Raw genomic sequence first — 22,541 nt, 5'->3', positions numbered from 1 at the left:
TCAGATCTGTTGGAGACTGGATGCATCTCTGGGAAATTGGCCAGATTTGTGTGCTAGTGTCAGCTTGCCAGGGAGAAACTGATAGATATCTCTTTCTCCGAACTCCTGAGCTGAGCATGTAAATTTATAGATTAGATCTGTCACTCCTGATAAATGATCTCTCACTTCCCTAACGTTGCCTTCAAAATCAGTTTCTAAGGCAGGGTCAGCTGGGGAAAACAAGGGGCGACTCTTCTCTTTCTTTGTCTTGGCTTCATTCTCTCTGTTCAAATTGAAATTAGATTTCTGCTTTGGAGCCGGGGTTTGGGACAGGAGCATTTGGAAGAAGTCAGCATCATGCTAATGAAACTTCCCTGGCTACATGATTCCGACTGCCACAATGGTCACCTCAAAGATGGCCCCATAGTTGTGTCATTCTCCTCAAAATCTAACTTACACCCACTCATCTCAGGAGAGCTCCAGCCTATGCTAGCTTTTCCTCTCTCTGTGACTCCAGCTACTCTGGTGAAAGGGACTGAGGCGTAGGCAGTCTTACCTAGCAGTCACATCTGGGCTGAGGTTTTCCCACCCGGGGCAGAAGTCGCTGGGCTTAAGTTAGAGGAATCGCAAGGCCAGCTTCCATAAACAAGAGTCAGGCTGGGGTTGGAGACTGGAGATAGTACCAGGTTAGAATCGAGAGGCATGAATCAGGGTCAAAGTCAGGCTGGAGTCAGAGACCAGAGATCAGGAGACAAGGCAAAGTCCAGCTTAGTTAGGGTGACCATATGTCCCGTTTTGGCTGGGACAGTCCCCTTTTTAAGCCCTGTCCCAGACACCCCGACTTTTTTGGCAAAAGTGGGCATTTGTCCGGTTTGCTCAAAGGGGACTGTTCCGGCCAAAAAGGGACGTATGGTCTCCCTAGCTGCAGGGTAATGGTCATTCTGGGCCCACAGGGCTCCCTGGCTGCACCTCTGCAGGCCCTGCCACTGGCAGTGTGGGAATTTTGGCCACCCCAGGCTCTGCAGACCTGGGTTTTAGTCCCTGGGTCCTTACATCTATCCCCTCACACAACAGCTCCAGTTCCCAACTCAGCTCCCCACTGAAATGGCTGCTCTCTCAGCACACTGGACAAAAGCAACCAGCATCAATACTCCCATATGGGAGGGGCCCCCTAGCCCTTTATCAGCTATGGGAACCAGCTGGGCTAACAACTGCGCTGACATACCCTGCAGGGCGGGATGGTCAGAAAGGAAGAATCCTGAAACACAGCAGCTGCATGCGGTGTAGATGCAGTTAGGGTCCATTCAGGGAGATGTTCCCCCTTTTCTCCTCTAGGTGGCACACAGTTTCTTCTTTGGAGCCTGAAGCGTTTTCTGTGCTGGGAAGGGATCCCTTCCCTATCACTCTGGGTGAGGTGGGGAGAGAGGACACTCACAGGACAGGATCCTGTATCCCTTCTCATGCTGCCACTTGAGAGGCTTCTCCAGTAGCTGATGGATCTGCCTCGGCGGCCGTTCAGCTGCTTATTCTGCTTCCCACGGCGCTCCTATTATTTAAGGAGTAGCTCCCGGCTTGACAGTCTGTATGGACAGCTCTGGGGCTTTGGTGAGTGCATGTGAGCAGGTGTGAAGGGCTCCTGGGAGCGTCTGGCCTCCTGCTAGTGAAGAATTTGGGTTCAGGTTTCATTTCAGGCCTAGAAAGAGGGCTTTCCGGCTTCTCCACAAGCCATTCTGATGAGCAGAGCCCTACAAGAATCGAGTGTATTGGTTCCCTGCCCTTGGACTGCAATTCTTCCTGCACTGAGGATGCCACTCCCAGTTTTGAGAGCAGGCAAAGCAGATTCATCCAGCAACTGGGGAGAGCTGAGTGTCTGATTTTTCTCCCCTGCTCATGGGTGGTGCTGAAGAATTGTCCTCAACCCAAAAGTTTAGGGCTTTTAACTGGGCAAATAGTATCTGGATTAGTATTTCTTCATCAGTCCCAACCCCTACCTTCCCAGACAGCCACCAAGCCAAGACCCTACTCCCTGCCTGGCCTGCCACCCAACCAATCCCACCTGAGATCCTTGGATCATTGTGTTCTCTTGCTTACACATAAAGCCAGGAAGAGGGGCAAAGTGTGTACAGCCATACCTAGATGGTGATGGGGCAGGTGTGGCTATGTGGCCTGCTGCCATGTATCTTGTTCTACAAGGGAGACTGCAGCACTGAGTCGTCAGTAGAGCAGGTGCTACTGCTGCCAAACTAAATGGGTGTCTGGGCAGCCCAAGAGTGCTATTCTCAAGAACTCAATGCACAGTGGGTCTTAGCTTCTTAGCATTCGGTTTGTGCTGTGAGCTGGGTGACAGGGCTCACAGCTGCCTAACGGGGATTGATGGCTTTGTGTTTCCTAAGCCAACAGTGTGCAATTGCAGCTCCCAGCCGAAGCAGCAGAACCAAGAAGTGAGAGTGGTGGAGCAGGCAGAGGGAAGGGTTTCACGACGCCTTTGCCAAAGGGCCTGGCAGGGGGAGCAGGTGCATGAAGGTGACTGTGGCAGGACACACACCTGGAGACCTAGGCTGAGGCAGAGCTTTCACCAGGCAAGGGCCTGAGAACAAACACCCTCTCAGGAGAGATGCAGCAGGCAAGGTGTAATGCTGACTTACCTCTACCCTCCACCATCCTCCCCCCGCCACACACACATACACCCACACTTTGTTCATCTAATCATAAACATGAATGGGAAGAAATTACTCTTCTATCCCCTTCAGGTCACTGCCTTCAAGTTGGTGCATTGGAGCAAATTCTGTATCACAGCAAGTGCAAAGAGAGCTGCAGGGGTAGGTGAAAACAAAAACAACATGGATAGCACAAGCAGGGCAGTGGAAGCAGCATGAACAGGAGTGCAGCAGGTTCAAGCTGGGCACTGCAGTGGGAGATGGGGCAGCGAGAGCAGGAACAGGTGCAGAGAGGGCAACCAGGGAAGAACATTCACATTTATCTTTGTAAAGCACAGGCAGTTTGTAAATTTCTCTGCAGGCCTTTGTCCTGCACCCTAAAGGCCACTTTCAATGGCCCAATCCACTGTCACAGCCTTAGCCAGCCCACTGCACAAAGCAACCTCTGCTGAGCCAAGTGGACCTGACTGACCAAAGAGGCTCAAAGTGCTTGTACCACATGACAGACAACGGATACCCTCTGTCAGGGAGCCCCATGGAGGGAGAGCACCCAGGTCCTCTTTAGTGCCTCCACGAGAAGGTTGGATGGCTGTAGTTGATGACAGGTTTTTCCTTACATATATGGAACCAATGAAGTCTCTAACCCATCTTGGCTGATTCCATGGCACAGAAGCATTGCTGGGAACTTCCCTTCCCCTGATCATTCATTTTCTAAAGAGCCAGGCCATGTCTGCTGGGCATCAACCCACTGGGCACTGAAAAGCTTTGGCTGCATCAGCCTGTGCACAGGAACTGGTGGACACTTTTCCTCAGCAGGGGAAGCCATATTTATTGTCTATGGCTGGCTGTGTTCCATTCGGGCCAGAGCAGCACACTCCCTGCTCCACAGAGCTGACTAACACTGTGAGACACAGGTGAAGCATCCTGGACTAAGCATAGCCCCCTTGTAACTCTATTGAAGTTGACATAGTTAACCCATGGACACAGTTATGATCAGGGCTCTGGGTATTTTGTGATTCAGTTGCCATGAAATTTGCCAGAGTATCCATTCCCTGCCCCTGATATGTGCCCCCCAAGCTGAGCTTTCATTAAAACAAAAAGAGCTAGGAAAAAATCCCCTCCAAATGTGACCAATGTATAACTGATGCAGCAAAACCTGCCTGAGCCTGCAGATAGCCTGAAACAATGGCTTGCAGACCTGTGAACTTCCTCATTGGTCTCCATCATGTGTTAACCCTGAAACCTAACAACACACTTTCCATTGTTAACTATTTTGGATGGTCATTTTAACATTTGAGTAATGCACTTATCACCAGAACTATCTCCCATGCCTTCCCAGGTGCCAAAAGTTCCAGCTGTCCCCTCCCCAACTACCAAAGCTTTGAATGCACAGCAATGCAGTTACAGTCCAAAATTCTGCAGCACACGGAACATTAAAAATTTTGGGGCAGCGGAGAATAAATTGAACTGAATTTCAAATTAAATAAAAAAAAAAAAAACAACACAGGAGGGATGGCTGGGTTTTCTGAAGCTGCCACAGAATCTCCCATCAGCTGCACTGCGTGCCGCAGAACAGGGGAGTCTTGCTGCAGAATTTAGGTCAAACTTACCAGGGAAGGCACAAGGCCTTGGTTATTATTAAATGCATTCAGTTAGCACTAATGCAACATTAAGGGGGGCGAGATCAGATCCTCACCAGGATTCCTGCTCCAGGGCCAAAGAATAAGGGGTACCCAAGAGCTGCTGTGCTCCAGGACTGCTGAAGGGAGAGCAAGGGACAGCTCTGAGGCACTGGGGTCCAGGTCCTTTATGGGGCAGGGAAGGGTGCCCTTACCACCAACAGCTTGAGGAGGAAAATGACTTTTTCAGAGATAGCTAGGGAAGAGGTAGCTAGCAGGGCAGAGCTAAGGCAGGCACGGGAGAAGCTGCTGCGAGCATGCCAATGAGCAACACCCTCTCCTCGGTCCCGTCCTCCTCCCCCCACCAGTCATTCCAGTTGGCTGCTCAGGAGCATTATCACCGTAATTATATTTGTACTTTTTAATCTCTGACTCTAGCTGGAGTGATGCTGAGCAGTCTCACACCCAGAATATTAACGATAGCATTGCAGGGGAACAAGGGAGCCAGGCACCTGCAAAAGAGACAAAGGGAGGTGAGCAACAAGCCCAAAGAGACACCAAGCCTGCAACCTGCTCAGCCAGCTCCACTGGGTCACCTCTGGGGTGACCTGGGAAGACCTTGTCCATTGTTTGACAGGGGACGCATTAACATGTTGTCCCAAAACAGGAGATGAACAACAGCATCAGCCTCGTTTCTGGGATTGCCTGGGAGCCCAGGCATAGGGAGGTCACTGGGGTCTGGCTGATTGCTCCATCAGGGGAAATGAGTAAAGGAGAGAGCTGGCAGTGGAATTGACATGGAGCTGGGAGTGTGGTTTGATACCTCAGGCGACACCAGAGGAAGCTTCATTCCTGCTGGTTTTTTTAACAGGGACTGTATTAATACATTGTATACATACAAAATAATGAGGTTTAAATGAGCTGTTGTCACTGAAGAAAGTCACTGTCAGTGGTTCTTTGAAAACATCTGTTCAAAGTGCAGCAGCAGTTAAAAAAGCTAATGGAATGTTAGGAATTATTGAGAAAGGGATAGATAATAAAACAGAAAACATCATAATGCCACAATATAAATCCCTGGTACATCTACACCTTGAATGCTGCGTGCAGTTCTAGTCACCCCATATCAAAAGAGATACATTAGAATTGGAAAAGGTACACAGAAGTACAACAAAAATGATTAGGGGTATAGAACAGCTTTTATACAAGGAGCGATTAAAAAGACTAGGACTGTTAAACTCAGGAAGAGATGACTAAGGAGGATATGACAGATGTCTATAAAATCATGAACGGTGTGGAGAAATTCAATAAGGAAATGTTATTTACCTCTTCACATAATACAAGAACTAAGGGTCACCCAATGAAATTTACAGGAAGCAGATTTAAAACAAAAAAAAAACAGGAAGTACTTTACAAAACACACAGCCAACCTGGGTCATTGGTTGACCCACTATGACCATGCTTATGTTGTGATGTTGTAGGAGGGAAAGCCTGTTTAATGGATAGAACAGAGACTAGGACACCAAATTCTAATCTCAGCCCTGCCACTAGTTCCTTGTGGTACCTGGGGCAGTTTCTGTCTCCTCTCTGTGGTTCTCAGTTTCCACATTGCTTTGGGTTTTTGGATGGAGTGGGTTGCAGAAGGGCTGAGGGATGTAGATTCAGCTTAGGGGAGGTCTGGCTTTGTCTTGCAATAGCTGGTGAACAGGAGTGGGCAGAGCAGGCTGGGCAATGGAACAGAGCAGGGTGAATGGCTGACTGGTATCTAGTATCTGTGTTAAGCATAGCCAGGGCTAGCAAAGAGAAGGTCCACGTGCCTCCCGCCCAGGGAAACAATCGATGTGGCAGGGCTCCTCCTGAACATGGCAGGAGTATTAGAGGATAGGTGGGGGCATGGCGTTTTTAGCATCTGTTAGTGGGGGTTTTAATAATGAGCCTTTTTTGCAGTGGAAACATCTGTTGGTTACACTGCCCTGCATGCTGAAAGGGAGCTGAGTGGGGAGGGAGAAAGGGCAAGAGTCTACATCATAGTGGGTCATTTGCCACAAACCTCAGGTCCCTACCTGTCCTTACAAGGAAATTACAACATGCCATGTGAAAGGGAGGCGGAGGGGAAGAAGACCCGCAAGAATAACACCTCTGACATGCTTCCCATTATCCCCCATCCTACAGCCAGCCCTGACACTTGCAACGATTATTGGTAGTGCTGTTGGGACCTGTGTGTTTCAGGGCATCCCCATGGGCAGGAGATTCTGTCATGTGTCTAGCAGGGAATCTGGGCCTGGAGGACGCTTCACCATGAAGTGTCGAGGTCCTACTGTCTCACCAAAGAGCCTGGAAGTGGAACACTCAGAGCAGACTCCTTTACACATCCAGGGCTGCTGTCCAGGTGTCATTGGCACCCTCCCCTAACCCACCCTGCCAGCAGCTCATGAGATGAGCTAGTTCATGGCAGAATCCCTTCCCAGTGTACAGGCTCAGGTGAATGGAGAGCCAGAGTCAGGACTTTATAGGGAGGAATACAGCTAATCAAAGAGCCAGCCAAGGTGTCTTTCCTCTACCCAGCCATACTGAAATGCACTACCTGTGGAGTGGATGGGGCAACCGGGTGGACAATATGTCACAAGATTAGGGAGAGAGGACAATTTAGCCAAGAGCACGAGGACAACCCTATTTCCTCTCAACCAAAACCCCCTCTACTGTTTAATTGGCCCTCATCAGAATCCTCACTGTGGGCATAGGGCTGGGGTGGGGTGGGGCCTGAACCCTCATGGAAGTTAGCAGCCTTATGCACAGGGACATTCCCAAACTGCCCAGCATCTCCTCACACAGGAAGCCCACTCACCTCCAGAGCTCAGAGGGACACACTGCTTAGAGCCATTAGCAACCGACCCACTCTGCTGTTCTCATCCACTGCAGGAGGCTCACTCCAGTCTGGAGACAAAAGGCCAGATTCCTTCCCCCCAGCTGGTTGCTATGTGTGGTGTATAAGCAGCCCTACACTAGTTCCCTTGTATGCTCCAGCAGGTGGGGTGGGCCAGCAACCTGACGGGACCCTAGCATGTTATAGTATGGGAACTCTGTGCTATTTGAGACTGTAGAGCAGCCCATAGACAATGCTCAGAAGGCTACTGTAAGTTAGAACAGCCCTTGGCTGCTGTAACATAAACCAAGGGCTGCTCTGGTCCTCACAGCAGCCCAGACTCTTGACAGCACAAAAGCAGCTTACAACCATTTTTGTCCTCCCTCTGCCTGGGCTGCATCTCCTGGAGAAGAAGAACAGAGTTCAAATAACATCTTTCAATGTCTCTAGACTGCACAGATTTCCTTTTTGGGAGGACAGGCCTTTTAGCCCAGGAGCATAAGAATACAACAATAGCCGTGCTGGGTCAGACCAATGGTCTGTTTATCCCAGTATTCTGTCTTCTGATAATGAGCAGTGCCAGATGCTTCAGAGGGAATGAACAGAACAGGACAATATTCGAATGGGTCCATCCCCTGTCATCCAGTCCCAGCTTCTGGCAGTCAGAGGTTTAGGGACACCCAGAGCATGGGGTTGCATCCCTGCCCATCTTTGCTAATGGCCCTTGATGAACTTATCCTCCAGGAACTTATTTAATTCTTTTTTTTTTTTAACCCAGTTATACTTTTGGCCTTCACAACATCCCTTGGCAATAAGTTCCGCAGGTTGACCGTGTGTTTTGGGAAAAAGTACTTTCTTATGTTTGTTTTAAATCTGCTTCCTAATAATTTTATTGGGGCACCCCTGATTCTCGTGTTATGTGAAAGGGTAAATCACACTTCCTTATCCAATTTCTCCACAACATTCACTAACAGGCCTCCTGTGTCATACAACTACATTGGACATTTCCTCCACCTTCTCCCAGCCTGTGTTAGCTGCCTTCTACCATTCCCCTCACCTCTGCAAGACAATGCAGTAAAAGTAAATGAACCATTATGTAGCCCCAGCACCATCAGCATGAGTATTACCAGTGTCTCCATTTACAATCACATGATGGTGAAGCAAACAGGCACCTTGATGCTAAGAATTGGGCCTGAGCTGCTGATTCTGTCTCCTTCCTCACTAGTGTTATGTCCTGGGTTGCTGGGTGTTCCTGACATTTAACAGCAAGGCATATGACTCTGACAATGTCTACACTGCATGAGTGTGCCCACGATACCAGCTAAACACTCCAAGTCCTGTCCCAGTCCATGCTGGCTTAAGACTTCCTTAGTTTATTAGAAGTCCTGCTCAGGAATTAGAGGGGACTGATCCCCAGGTTGTTTCCTATGATCCCATTTGTCTTATTTGGGTCAATTCTAGTACTGGTGCAAATCTCCAGTCTCTTGGATGTTTGCAAAGACTTTGACCCAAAGATCTCCAGGTGTGACAGCAGAGGGTTACTCAGCCAGTCACCATGATTAACTCTAATTATTTGCATACTGCAATCCCATTGGTCCAAAGATTTCCTGGAAGGGAGCAGGCCCTCAGGATTTTTGAGGGCAGAACCATGGCCCCCTTCATGGTGGGCAGTCTAGCTTCACCTATTAAATCTCTGAGACCTCAATTAATTCTTAGCACTACAGAAATGTTAATTATTGCTCATAGGCCTGGGAGGCAAGTGAAGATCATTATCCTCATGTTACGGACAGGGAAACTGAGGCACAGACAGTTGCCCCACAATCACTCAACAATTCTGTGGCAGAGCTAGAAATAGTGCCCAGGAGTCCTGTGCTGAGCCTACTAGGCCAAGCAGCTTCCCATATAAATACTGAATAGCAATTTCAATATTATCTAATAACAGAATTAGATTAATCTCCATCCCCCTCCCTCGAGCAAACACCTTCCCCTGGTAACCACTCAATCCCCAGAGGGACAAAAGGTTGCTTTCTGCAATATATGAAGTACAATAGAATTCAAACCTAGCACCAAAATGAGTTCAAAGCTGCATGGAGAGGCCAAGACACATTGCCCTAACCCCCCCATGTCCCCATCAGATTGGATGCTGTGGCAGGGCGGAGGGGGCCCCAGAGAGGAGCAGGTGCCAAGGTCCAGTGGGGAATCTAATGCAGGGCTGGTCCTGCTAAGTAAGTGATTCCGGGGCAGAGAGAGGAAAGGCCTTTCTGGATCCACCCATCAGGCCTCAGGTGATCACTGTGCAGGGGTGAAGAGAGGGCATGAGAGCCAAAGGGAAACAAAGCCACTGGGGCATGAAACACCTAGAGGCAGCTGAGGCAGAGAGAGATGGAACCAATACAGAGCTCTGGGGTGAGGAGGAAATTAAACTAGTTGCCATTCTGTCCAGAGCAGATAACTCTGCCCCTGTGCCCCCATCTCTTTACCACTCAAGTTTTGCAGAAGAGGGTGGGGGTGACATGCTGTCCTCTGGGGGCCAGAGGGTGGCTGCTCTCCTATTTAGGTGAGAGCCTGGCTCCAAGAATTCTCCTCTTTCTATCTTATGTCTTGGCAAAGATTCCCAGCAAATGAGAGGCAGGCAAATGGCATCACTATCCCATCTCCATGGCTTACCCTGGCTTTGCCAACAGATTCCCCCATAACTGCACTCTTCCCCAGGACTGAAGTCAGTGTCCCTTGGCATGTCAGTGCTGAGCGTTAATTCTGCAGTAACCAGGCTGTTGTGAGCCTAATGGCCTGATAAAGGTAATTGAATCTTATAGGTTACCCTGGTGTTATTACACGGAGCCATTTAAGGGAGTTAATGGAAGCTAAAGTGCTGGTGTAATCTCTCCAGCCCTTGCTGTAGCATTGTAGCTGCTCTCTATCCTGCTCTGGTTCCCTTCCTCAGCCTGGATCTAAGTTCTGTCTCTGTCTCTCTGCTGGATGGAGAGGCTACACCTGCTCCTGGGACATCTGCACTCTCTGGCCCCTGGAGTTTTCCCTTCTCATTTCAAGGGGCTACCTCTTGAGAACCGGTTCATTTGCAAAATTGCAAGAGTGGGGGGTGCCTGAGCCCTCCCGAAGAGTCAGCTGGAAATGGCGGAGGAAGCTTCCTGCCCTGGGGATCCTTGCATAGCCAGTGAGAGCTGTTCTGGCAATGTAATGTTTTTAACTGGTGCCTCATTGGTTGCATAGAATCTCTTCCTTGTGGATGCAATTGAATTAAGCTTATTATTTTCTGTCTCACTTCCCTCGGAAATATGATCATGCCAAACCCACCAAAATGATACCATAGTTACCTACACCCAGGCAAAGAATCTTCTGGAAGGTCCATTTTTATTTCCATTTCCCAATCCACGGAGTCAGCTCACACAAACAGCTGCATTTCTTACCTGCCGCCTTCAAAGAGAGGGGTAGAAACATGCTTCTCTGCAGGGCCAGAAGTGTGACTGAGACTTGTGGGTGAAGGGAAGTAATCCATATGCCCAGCTATTACAGCAAGCACGGGGAGAACGATGTGACACACAGAAGTGTTGATAAGAGACTGGTTTTTATTTCCTGGCTCCAGTCACCTTACAGGGGTCAAGGTCTCTCAACAAATGTGCAATGTGCCCAGCCATTTGATGGCATTCAGTCATCATCAGCCAGGTAGAGAGCTGATAGCCCACCATCAAAATAAGTCAGTGGGCACTCATCAAGGATATCGCGGCAGTCTGAAGTTGACTGCAGCTGCATCATGGATCATTAGAAAAACCCCATTTAAAGAGAATGGCTGCACAAGTGCCCTGTCCTGTTCAAAACCAATTCAGAGATGACCACAAGTGTCTTTGCAGATCAAAACCTGATGAACAGATGGTTAGGTCAGTGATGAGAGAATGGTTAACACCTATCATTGCCGACCATTTGTTGTGCCAAACAGATTCCACCATCATGTCCTGTGGTGGCCTAAATAACCATAAAGAGCATCTAGAAGACAAGCAAGCTAGTGAGTGGTTGAAGAGATCTGCGTACAAAGGCAGTTTGATGTTCTCACAGATCTTGGCCAGCAGCATGACAGAGGCCTTCTCACGGTGAATGTGGAGCGGTGCTATGTTACTAAGTATCAGCAGCCATGGCAATAGAGTTGCCCATAAAATCCAGGTAACAATACGCATAGCTTTGTTAAGCCTTACATCACGGGTGGGGAACGTCCGGCCCGCGGCGGGCCATATAAGGCCCGCGAAATCATTTGTTCTGGACCTGGCGGTGGGGGGGAATTCGGCGGCGGCGTGGTTTCACGGCAGCGGTGGGGTTCAGTGGGGGGGGCCGTGCCCGCCGCCGAAACCCTGCCGCCGAAAACCCTGCCGCCGTTTGTCCCTTTTCGGCGGCGGGGGGACTTCAGCGGCGGGCACTGCCCCCAGCCTCCCACGGAACCCCACCGCCGCCGTGAAACTGCGCCGCCGCCGAATTCTCCCCCACCACCAGGGCAACCATCAGGCCCTTGACATAAAAAGGTTCCCCACCCCTGCCTTACATCAACCAGCCTCATGTGAGATGAGCGACACCAAACGGGAGCACAGTACTCTGCTGTTGAAGAGCAGAGGGTAAGGGCTGATGTTCTAAGCGTCCATGTGCTCCCACCCTAGGTTGAACCGGTCAATTTTCTGAGCACGGTTTTTCAGAGTGCTGACTTTGGCTGCTGTCTTCCAGTGGTTGTGGTATATTAATGACCTATCCAATGTCACACCAAGGTAAACTAGGGTTTGGATCATGCTGCAGACGTTAGCTGTTGAGGAAAACGTTTAACTTGTGGCTTGCACGTGCATTATGCCGATGAAATACACTAGAAACCACATTGAAAAGCTAAGCTGCAGGCACCATTGACTACAATAGTTTGCCATGAGAGTCATATCATCATTCAAGACCTCGTCAAGGTGATAGAAGATTAATACCATGGTCACACAGCTGGGGACAGCAGCCACTGTTTCTAGTGGCTATAATCTTCCCTCTTTCTTAAAAATCAAATGCAAACAAAATCATATCAACTATACCCAGTGCAATCAACTTAATAAAACCCACAGCTATAGATGTCTACAATGAAGGTCAGGGTAGGCCATCTGAACCACTGGCAGATGGAAGAAGGTCTCTTATTGGATATCTGTCAATAACCTCAGTGGCTTTCTGACTACACAGCCACTTCTTGCTCACAAAGATAGTTCTTTTGGCAGTGGCCTGTTCAGATGCCAAGATGGTTCTGCCACATGGAGCCAGTGGTTTTCCATTGTCAGTGACTAGGTGGGTGTATGTTACTTCTGTCCATAGGAATCTGGATGTCTTTGAGAACCATTGTTCCCCTTACTTTGTGGGAGGTTTTCTGTTCATCTTGGGGGACTGACCCTCGGAGTGGTCAGATGGCAAACTACCAGCCATCTTCTGTTTGGCATCTAACCTTATCTCCCACTTGCACTGGGGGAAACTGTTTGGTATTTTGTACATAAGAACAGCCACACTGAATCAGACCAATGGTCCATCTAGCCCAGTATCCTGTCTTCCAACAGTGCAGTGGTCAATACCAGTTGGTTCAGAGGGAATGAACAAAACAGGCCATCATCAAGTGGTCCATCCCCTGTTGTCCATTCCCAGCTTCTGGCAGTCAGAGGTTTAGGGACACCCAGATCATGGGGCTGCATCCCTGACCATCTTGGCCAATAGCCACTGAGGGACCTATCCTTCATGAACTTATCTAATTCTTTTTTTTTTTAAACCCAGTTATACTTTTGGCCTTCACAACATCCCCTAGCAAGGAGTTCCACGGGTTGACTGTGCGTCGTGTGAAGAAATACTTCCTTGTGTTTTGTTTTAAACTTGCTGTCTGTTAATTTCATTGGGTGACCCCTGGTCCTTGTGTAATGTGAAGTAGTAAATCACACTTCCTTATTCATTTTCTCCACACCAGTCAAGCTTTTATAGACCTCTATCATATCCCCTCTTAGTTGTCTCTTTTCCAAGCTGAAAAGTCCCAGTCTTTTTAATCGCTCCTCATACGGAAGCTGTTCCATATCCTTAATCATTGTTGTTGCCCTTCTTTGTACTTATTCCAGTTCTAATGTATCTTTTTTTGAGATGGGATGACCAGAACTGCACGCAGTATGCAAGGTATGAGCATATCACAGAAAATATCATAATGCCTCTATATAAATCTCTTATTATCTATCCTTTTCCTAATGGTTCCTAACATTCTGTTAGCTTTTTTGACTGCCGCTGCACAGTGAGCAGATGTTTTCAGAGAACTATCCATAATGACTCCAAGATCTCTTTCTTTGTGTGGTAACAGCTAATTTAAACCCCCTCATTTTGTAAGTATAGTTGGGATGATGTTTTCCAATGTGCATTACTCTGTATTTATCAACATTGAATTTCATCTGCCATTCTGTTGCCCCAGTTTTGTAGCTCTAGCTTCCTAGGTGTGGCTCTTTTGTAACTACTTTAGGGTTAATGAGCTCCATTTCTTTGCCAGGTTCCCTTGTTACTACTAGTAGTACTGTGGTAGTGCAGAGAGGGCCCAACTGAGATCAGAGCCCTATGATGCTAGGCACTGTACAAACACATAGGGTATGTATACACAGCAATTAAACACATTCAGCTGGCCTGGGTCAGCTGTGTTGGGCTCCAAGGGTTCGGGCTGCGGGGCTGTGATATTGCTGTGTAGACATTTGGGCTCCGCCTGGAGCCCGAGCTCTGGGACCCTGTGAACATGGAGGGTTGCTGTGGGTCTTTTATTCCAGTGTAGACGTACCCATAGTGAGAAACACACTCCCTGCCCCAAGCAGTTTACAACCTAAAGAGACCAGATCAACAAAGGGTGGGAGAAAGGAAGGGTTATTATTACCCCCACTGTAAGGATGGGGAATGAGGCACAGAGAGATTAAGTGATTTACTGAAGCCCACACAATGTGTCTGTGGCAGAGCCAGAAATGGACCCAATCACATAGCAGTACCTTGAGTATAAGATCAATCGTTTTCTCTTCCAGACTAAGATTTGGGGGGGAGGGTGGTTTCATTTGCTCCATATTTGTCAGGGAAAAAAAAGTTAGGGCTTGCCTAGAGAAGAAGGAGAGAAATTGAATTAGCCTTCTGTTAGCAGGAAGCACCCTTACAGCCACACACAAGTTATCTACAATGGATTTTTCAGTGCCCCATCAATCAGTACAAATTAATTCAATAATTTGGAGGGGTAAGCCTCAGGGCATTTTAGCTCAATATTAATGCACTTGGATGCATTTCACCAACAAGATAACAAATAGTATTTATTTAGTATATATTTCCTAGCACCCGCTGGAGGTATCCCATAACACAGAGCAAAAACACTGCCCTAGATACATAGCACCAGTGAGCTCCACCAAAAAACTCTGGCTAATATAGATGCATGACAAAACTCTGAGTGTGTGAGAGAGATCTTACAGTGGCACAGCACCACACGTGTAGACACCCTCAAAGTTTGAATGAACATGTTAACTCAATCAATTGCTATTACACAGATTGGTTTTAAACAGAAGCCTTGCCTACAGCAGTATTTATACCACTCTGTAATACGGATCGACATACAGGAGTGCTGGAAAGAGACCAGTCTTCATTTCCACACCAGTCACCTAACTTGGCTCAAAATTACAAAAGATTATATCTCCTGCTGACATACAGCCATAGGCGTGCGCATGGGGTATGCTGGGTGTGCCCAGGCACACCCTAATGCAGGGCTCAAGAACACCGCCGAAAATAAGGACGCCAGTAGTTTTTCCGGTGGCGGGGAATGACCTGGCGCACGACGCGAGCTGCCGCTGAAAATAAGGATGCTGGCAGTTTTTCCGGCAGCGGGGAAGACGTTGGGCGCCAGGTCGCCATAGCCGAAAAATAAGGACGCAGGTAAAATTCCCTAGGTAATGTGTGCACACCCTAATGAAATGTGCTGCGCACGCCTATGCATACAGCAGGAGTCAATATCCACCGACTCCAGTGGCTGCTGTTAGATTTCTCCTTCCATTTCCGTGCCCACCTCAGTCCAGCCTCCGATAAAAGAGTGCATTGTGTGTTTTGAGGTAGTGCGGCATTTGCACTATGCTCTCACTATGTCTACAGTTTGGCTTTTTGAGGGGACAGTCACCCACCACTTTATATTACAAGGATCAGGTGCCGTTGAGGGGCTAGCTAATCAGAGGCCTACTGTGGCTGCAGTCTTCATGGCTGGGATTTCATGAGCCTTGGTGGAGGGAAGGGGCCCAGACAAAAGCACAGATGTTTCATCTGCCTGTTGGATTCCATCCTGTTTTTTTTCCCCTTCCCCTAATTCCAGGATTTGGCCACATCTCTTGTCCAATTCATATTCTAATGTCAATGCGGCACAATTTTCCCTGAACGCTGACAGCTTCTCCTCAGATCTTGAGGGGGAGGGGGAAATGAGCCAGCTCAGCACCAACCACAAGTGGAAGAAGTTGTAAGGAGGTAGCCGAGCCCTCTGTGGGACGGAGGGAACAAGAAAAGGGGGTCTTCTCTACTGCACACCTGTCTGTTCTCCTCTCTTCTTCTCCCTTTCCTCTCCTTTGTCCCTCTCTTAGTCATTTTTTTGGCCACAAGTGAAATGAGTTTGCTGGTCCCATCCCAAAGCTTGGAAATTGTTTGGACTGTCAGCTGAGTGGGGTTAGTTTAACCACTTGGTATCCCGACTGTGACACCCCCAGACGATGACTATGGAATGGACCCATGGTGCACCTGGCAGCAAAATGTTGCGGGAGATGAAGGAAGAACACAGTAATCTGTCACCTCCCACTGCTAGCTGCCCAACCAACAAGCAGCTCTCCTCTGCCTTGAGCGGCTGAGCCCTGTCTCTTTATGCAGACAGCTCCCATTGCAGCCCAGTCTGCTGCCCTGGGGTTCGCTGAGCCATGCTGTTGGTTGGTTTGGCACCAGCGGAGCTCGTGGCAGCTCAGACAGTTTCACTCACTAGCCTCCCCCTGCATCAAAACCCTCAGAGAATCCTTTTTTTAAAAAACAGCCTTTGAAGATACTAGTTTCCATGGAAACATGCTTTAAAGAGTGCCTTTATTTCTTTGCTTGATCTTGAGAGCCTGTTTCCATAGCAACTGAGCCCTGCCCATCCCTTAGCTCAGCCACCCTATTGGGTTTTGATCTCTGAACCAGGTCATCATCATTTGCTGAAGAAAACAGTGAAAAGGGGGTGAAACCTCAAAGGAGCCAAGTGTGTTGTTGATGACCTCTGACTGTGTGTGAAAGGTTCTGACAGTCCCTCTTGAGGACAGCCCACCCCATCTTTCTCTGTCATTAGGACTTCCCCTAACTGTAGGGAGCAGGGAGAGGGGGCACTCTTAATGTTGAGACCTGAGAGGCTTTTCTGACACATGCAGAATCTTACCCCAGTGGGGTGAGGCTGTGTCTTCCGGTCTCTGTTTTATGGTAGCACACAGAGATCCCCCATCAGGATCAGGGCCCAGTTGAGCTGGGCACTGTATTGACACAGAAGAGCATGGCCACTGTCTCTGTGAGTTTAGATCTCTGCTGTCCCTGGGACAGCTTTCTCCTGGTCTCACTTGTCTGTCTGTCTCCCCTCACCAGGGCTGCGGCAGCATCTCTGCAGTGGGCCCTTTAATTAACAGGGAGGGTCGCTTAGTGGACGGAGAAGTGGACTGGGATTCAGGAGACCCAAGTTCTATTCCCAGCTCTGCCCCTGGCCTGCTGGGTGACCTTGGACAAGTCACATCCCATCTCCGTGCCTCAGTTTCCCCATGGGGATGATGATACTGACCTCCTTTGTAACATGCCTTGAGATCTTCCGATGAGAAGCAACATACAAAATCTATTTGGTGTCATTAATTTCCCCCATCTTCATCTGGCTGTTTGGGTGGCCAGGTGAAGTGCCTGGATTTCAGCTTGCGTGTGATGCCCTGTAGTGCCTGCACAGTGATGCACATGAGAAGAACGCATACTTGGGTGATGGTCTTTTGAGACGGTGCCGTTTTGCCAACGCTTTGTGCCTTACAAAAATATAGCCCAAAGAGAGGGCGAGAGCCTAGTTCAATGAGCCCCATGTTGGTTACTGTATTCTCCCCACATGGGAACCGAAACTGCTCCTGCAAGGGTTACTGGAGCATTAGAGGCAGAGACTTCACATAAGCTTCAATGGCCATGGGGGAGGGACAAACAATGGGCTGTAGAAACCTCATTTTGCTGCCTGCTGGGAGTAGGGGCGAGTCCCAAGTGAAGGCTACACCTGAGTGAAGAGTCAATCAACCCAGTAACAGTGTCTCTAGCAGAGGCCCCATCCTACAGCTCACAGCACGTAACTAATGGGGATCCTCTCAGATCAATAGTTTTAAAATAACTTTCACTCGGAGCTTGTTCAAACCGAGGGGATTTTAAATGTTAAATGAACTCCTCCTCCTCGCTTTCCGCTTCCCAGGCGTATTCTTTTCAATTTCGACAAGGAGAATAGGTTGTTCAGTTCCTCATTTATTTCCAGCCAGTTTTCCATTCTGGGTCTCACGCACTAGCCCGGTGCTGCAATGCTAGGGCTGCACATGCAGTAGAGGAATTTCAAAATACTGGATATCTTAGTTCCATTGGAATTTTTTAAGAGGCAATAGCAATGTTTCCATTTTTGTTCAAATCCTAGATTTGTGTCAAATGTCACCTAAAATGTCACTTCAAACTAACACAATGCACAGCATCAGCTTTGGAGCAGCCTGTGACAGCTGCAGGACCTTGGAAGCGCAGGAATTTCAAAAGACTATTATATTGAGATGTGCCAAGCCTGATGGGCCCAGGGATTAATTAAACTTTTGAATCTATAAATGTTATATGTACTTCTGGGAGCTGGAGATTGTATTCTAGCTCCATGGGGGAGGGTTACCAAGCTTCTCCCAGGAATCAGACCTAGTGTATGTGTGTGTGTGGGGGGGTAATTACTGCAGATCCAAGGGGAGCTAAAAAACAACACCAGAGAAGCATCATCTCCTGGGGAGAGTTGCATATACTGGTTCAGACTGGGTTCAAAAAAGGCCCAGCAGACAAAGAAAGGGCGTGTGGTATAAGGAGTCAGCCTGAACTGGCTAAGGGGGTCTCACATTTTGATCCAAAAATTGACATGAGATGGTAACTGTAAAACCCTGCCCGAAGGGTTGACAGGAGCCTGCCAGGCACTCTCTGTGGAAGAGTGGTGGCACCTAGGGGTAGGCTGTTTTTTGCTTTAGGATAGGTTCTCTGCAATGCTTTTGTTCTTGTGCTGTCTTTTGTGAAAGGTGGCTGGACATGGGTAATCGGGGCAATGGACCTGGGGATGGGAAGCAGGGGGGGCCAGCGCCCCAGCAATGGAAACATTGTGGGGGCTGATCTAGGTTTCCATCTCCATGCGTTGTTTCATTACACACGCTGGGAACCAATGTTCCTCGTAAACTGTGTGCACACGTGTGTAGGGTTGGGGAAGGAGGCGAGAGTGGGACCCAGAGGGGCTGCAGAGGCTGTCACGGTACCTGAGATTAGACTAGAGAGCTGGTAGGAACCAGGGCAATTGGCCTAGGAGCAGCCAGTGAAAGAGATGCAAACTTCAGGGACCTCCCTTCCCAGCCTGGAGCCAGCTGCTCCCCCGCTGAGTCTCAGTAGCTCTCCTCACTCCCCATGCTAGAGCACCCCCCACCCTCCCTTCCTCCATCCATCCCCCACACTCAAAGTGAGCTTCTGCTGCCTCTCCTGGTAATCGCTGTCATTGTCCCTTGTGAGAGAGTGACTCAGGTGCTGGAGCAAGGTCAGAGCTGCTGGGATGGTCACAGCAAACTGCAGCCTAAATCCTCAAGTGTGGAGGGAGAGCGACAGGTCCCTGCCCATAGAGAGGTGAGGCCTGAGCCCAAAAGGGGCACCCTTGAGCAGCCCATAAAGGGGGCAGAGTACAGCAAACCCTGGAGTTGTGACACAGGCCCCTAGAGGGAGGCGATCGCTGTGATTCACACACACCTTTCCATTCTCTCCTCGGGCCTCTGTCTCAGACACGTACCAATCTGCCTGCATGCAGGCAAACACGTGAACGCATAGTTATGTGTCTTATACACACACTCTTCCCCCTTCATACACTCCTACCTTGTATGCATGCACAGACATCCCCTGATACATTCACCTCTCTCGGCTGTGCTGAAGGGAAATTGTCTCCACCTTCCATTTACAGAATTCTTTTAAATTTAATATTGAGGATGTGCAAGTTGCAAGAGTGAGACACTAATGGGGGAGCTGGAGCCAGGTACAGTGCAGACAGGCACCACATAAGATTTCCATGAACAGCTCTGCCAGTGCACTTCAATCCTGACCTGCATCGGGGGCTCAACTATTTCAGTCCTAGGCTCCCCACACTCAGCTCTACTGACACACCCCCTGGCTGTTCCAGATGGGTGTTTCCTACATAGCTCTGTTGATGGCCCTCAACCCTGATCCACAGTACACCCTGCTGTTCCAGTTCTGAGTTCCCACATGAAGCCTTTTCTGAGGCACCTCACTCCTGACCTGCAACATCTGCTATGCCGATCAGGGCTTCTTCTAGATAAATGCCATTTACACTAAATTTCATTGAGGATTTGGAGTGTGGACAAATGTACACTAGAGATTAGGCTGAGACCCAGCAAACTTGTTCCATTTGTGTCCTACCACAGCTTGAGTTAAGTCCCCAGAGACTTATACCCCATGCAGGTAATGTCCCCCCATCCTCTTTCATTTTAAGCCCTGTATGGGTAATAGTAGCTGCTTTTCTGCACCATTTATTATAAAGGCCTTGATTAAACAATTTCTCTACAGATCATTGGGCAGCTCCTGGAAAGAACTTGAAGGAATATCTGCGTTTAACATAGCTTTAATCTCCCGGATGCCCTAGGCATCTGCCAGTCTTGACTCCTCTCTTTAAGAGACCACAAATGGCAGGGCCTCTTGTCCTTACTGTAGGCCTCATCCTGGAATGTCTGAAGGAAGCATAAAGACCCTGTCTTTCTAGGATAGGACCTCCTGACTCCTTCACCTTAGCCTAGGAGAAGAGGTTTGGGCCAGGCATGCTACCTTCTGCTGCCCATGCTCTGGTTGCCTCACGGCAGCAGCCCTGCTAATCTAGTTTCCATTCCAGACAAGCTGTAGCAAATAACCTGTTTCCTTCTAATTTGATTTACAGCCAACAAGCTGCTGTGGCCGCAGCTCCAGGTTCCGCCTCAGCAGCTGAGTGGCTTTGCATGTGCTTTGAATCCTGCACAATGGGTGCTGCCATCTGGGAGGGGAAATTTGGGATTGACAGCAACAAAGTGACAGAGGAGCAAAGCAACCCGCCTTATCCACCCTCCAACAGCTTTCCAGTTGTTGCATGGACAGTGGTGGGAATTTATGGTCATGAAAGGGAAGACAGGAGATACACAGCACCTGGGGCCCAAAACTCTTGCTGAGCTCCATCAACATCACTCAGTCCTGACCCACAGCATACACACTGCTGTTTTGGTCCCTGGTTTCCTCCACAGCTTTGCCAATGTCCTTTACCCCTGTCTGACAACATTCCTGCTATTCTAGCCGTGGGCTGTCCACCCAGCTCTGTTAAAAGCACCTCAAGCCTGACTTGCAGCCCCACCTTCCCCTATTATTCCAATCTCAGGTGTGGCCTGAACAATGGCTTCCAATTGAGTCAATCCATCATTCACACAGTTATACTAGAAACCAGACTGAGACCCAGTAAACTCATTTCACCCATGAACAATCTGAAGATTTGTATCCAGGCCACCGTGGATGAAACACAAACTCACTAGCACCAATCTCCCAGGTCTCTTCCTTTTTTCAGAAAGCCTAAGGACTCAGCTGGGTTTCTAGGGGCAGCAGAGATAGCACAGTAAGAAATTGGATTCTGACCCTTATAGGTTTGCTTCTTCTACGTAGATAGCTATGGAGCCAAGACTAACTGAGCACGCATCCCTGGCTGCAGCCATTCCAATTAATGCCCTGCTTGCTTTAGTAATTACCTGCCAGTGGCTCAGAGCCCACTTACAGATGGAGAGCAGCTGTCAGGGTTTAGAACAGGCAAGCAAGGAGCAAACAGGCAGGGCACTCTTCTCCAGCAAAAGCCCCAAACTCCAGAAGACTGAAATCTCCCCTCTGACATAGGGTTTGTGCTGCATGCTTGCCTGGGGGCGGGTGTATGGGGGAGAAAGTCCTAGGGAATGGTGGGAATAAGCCCCTCATATTAGCAACACATGCTGTGTGAGTTCCAGAAATAGGCAAGATACACCCCTACCTCTGATGGTAACTGTGAGTGGGAAGAGGCCCAAATCTCCCTGGCCACAGAGTTGTTAGATCCAGATTGAGTTGGTGTGCCTGTCCCTGTTGGTAAAGTACATAGCTGCAGGTGGGGTAGGAAAGCTGTTGGCACCAAGGCTGCTTCTGTGGTGATGTCAGCCATACTTTCTCTACAGCCTTTTAGCTGAACCCAAGAAAGGACGTTACAACCCTCTGCCAGTGCTTCACAGACAGATGATAACACTAGCCAAATATTTGTAGACCTAAACAACAGACACAAACTGCACAGGAAAACTACACCCTATTGAGACATGGTATCAGCACCATGTAGCATCCTCTAGTGGGGATTCTAGGTATAGTTCTTCTTAGAACAGGAAATAAGGGTTGGATATACTGCTCAGAATCTTCACAAGCAGCCAAGCCAGTAGGTAACCGGTATTACCAATATTAAGCACTAAAAAGGTTGGCCTTCAAAATTTCTGAAATTGGCTTAAAAATAATGATAAAAAAGTTGTGTTTGTTTTTTACCATCTGGTATTTGAGCCTCCAGGGTTCACTCAGGTCATGTTTTCAAGCTTTCCTCCACACCCATGAGGGCTAGAAACTTACCTTTTTAAAAAAAAAAAAAATGAAAGTTGAGATTCTCACATGAACATACCCACAGAAGTTGGGGCTTCAGAAAAGACTCTAAATATCATGGCTCTGTTTCCACAGTGGGTAGTTGATTGCAAGCCTCAAGCTCTCTTGTTCTGAATCCCACATCTCTTCTATCCCAGATCCCTTCCCATTGTTCTTCCTGCCTGCGCACTCTTCTCACTAGCCCCTTCCCAAGCACTGCCTGTAGTGCACTTGCAGACCAGGCTTTGTCTAATCAGATGCACTCTGTTAGCATATCTGTAGATTCACAGTTAACCCATCTCACTATGGAAGTGTTATAGGGAGCTGAAATCCTGCAGCCCAGCACTGCCCCAGATTGCTAGATGTAATTACAGCAATTCTAAATCACTTGGAGTATTAACACAAAAGGGAGTTACGCTATTCCACAGGTGATGCATAAATGTCTTCAATGTTCTTCAGTTTCTGCATGTACCAGCTGCAATG

At 48.6% G+C, this 22,541-nt stretch overlaps 1 long non-coding RNA gene across 1 annotated transcript; it reads right to left on the bottom strand.

Annotated features, from left to right (window-relative positions):
• Positions 1-4,669: 4,669 nt before the first annotated feature.
• LOC137159648 (uncharacterized) lies at positions 4,670-22,219 on the bottom strand. The gene is made up of 3 exons (XR_010921681.1): positions 22,099-22,219; positions 14,129-14,231; positions 4,670-4,767 (listed from the first exon to the last, which is right to left on the bottom strand). It is a non-coding gene; the product is annotated as an uncharacterized lncRNA (long non-coding RNA).
• Between the last annotated feature and the right edge of the window lie 322 nt (positions 22,220-22,541).

This window comes from Emydura macquarii, unplaced genomic scaffold, assembly GCF_026122565.2.
Source record: "Emydura macquarii macquarii isolate MOO-44397 ecotype Brisbane River unplaced genomic scaffold, CSIRO-AGI_Emac_v2 contig_1876, whole genome shotgun sequence".
In the NCBI taxonomy this organism is placed as follows: domain Eukaryota; kingdom Metazoa; phylum Chordata; order Testudines; family Chelidae; genus Emydura; species Emydura macquarii.
Note: the sequence above shows the minus strand (reverse complement) of the source record. Positions and strands in the feature narration are given on the sequence as shown.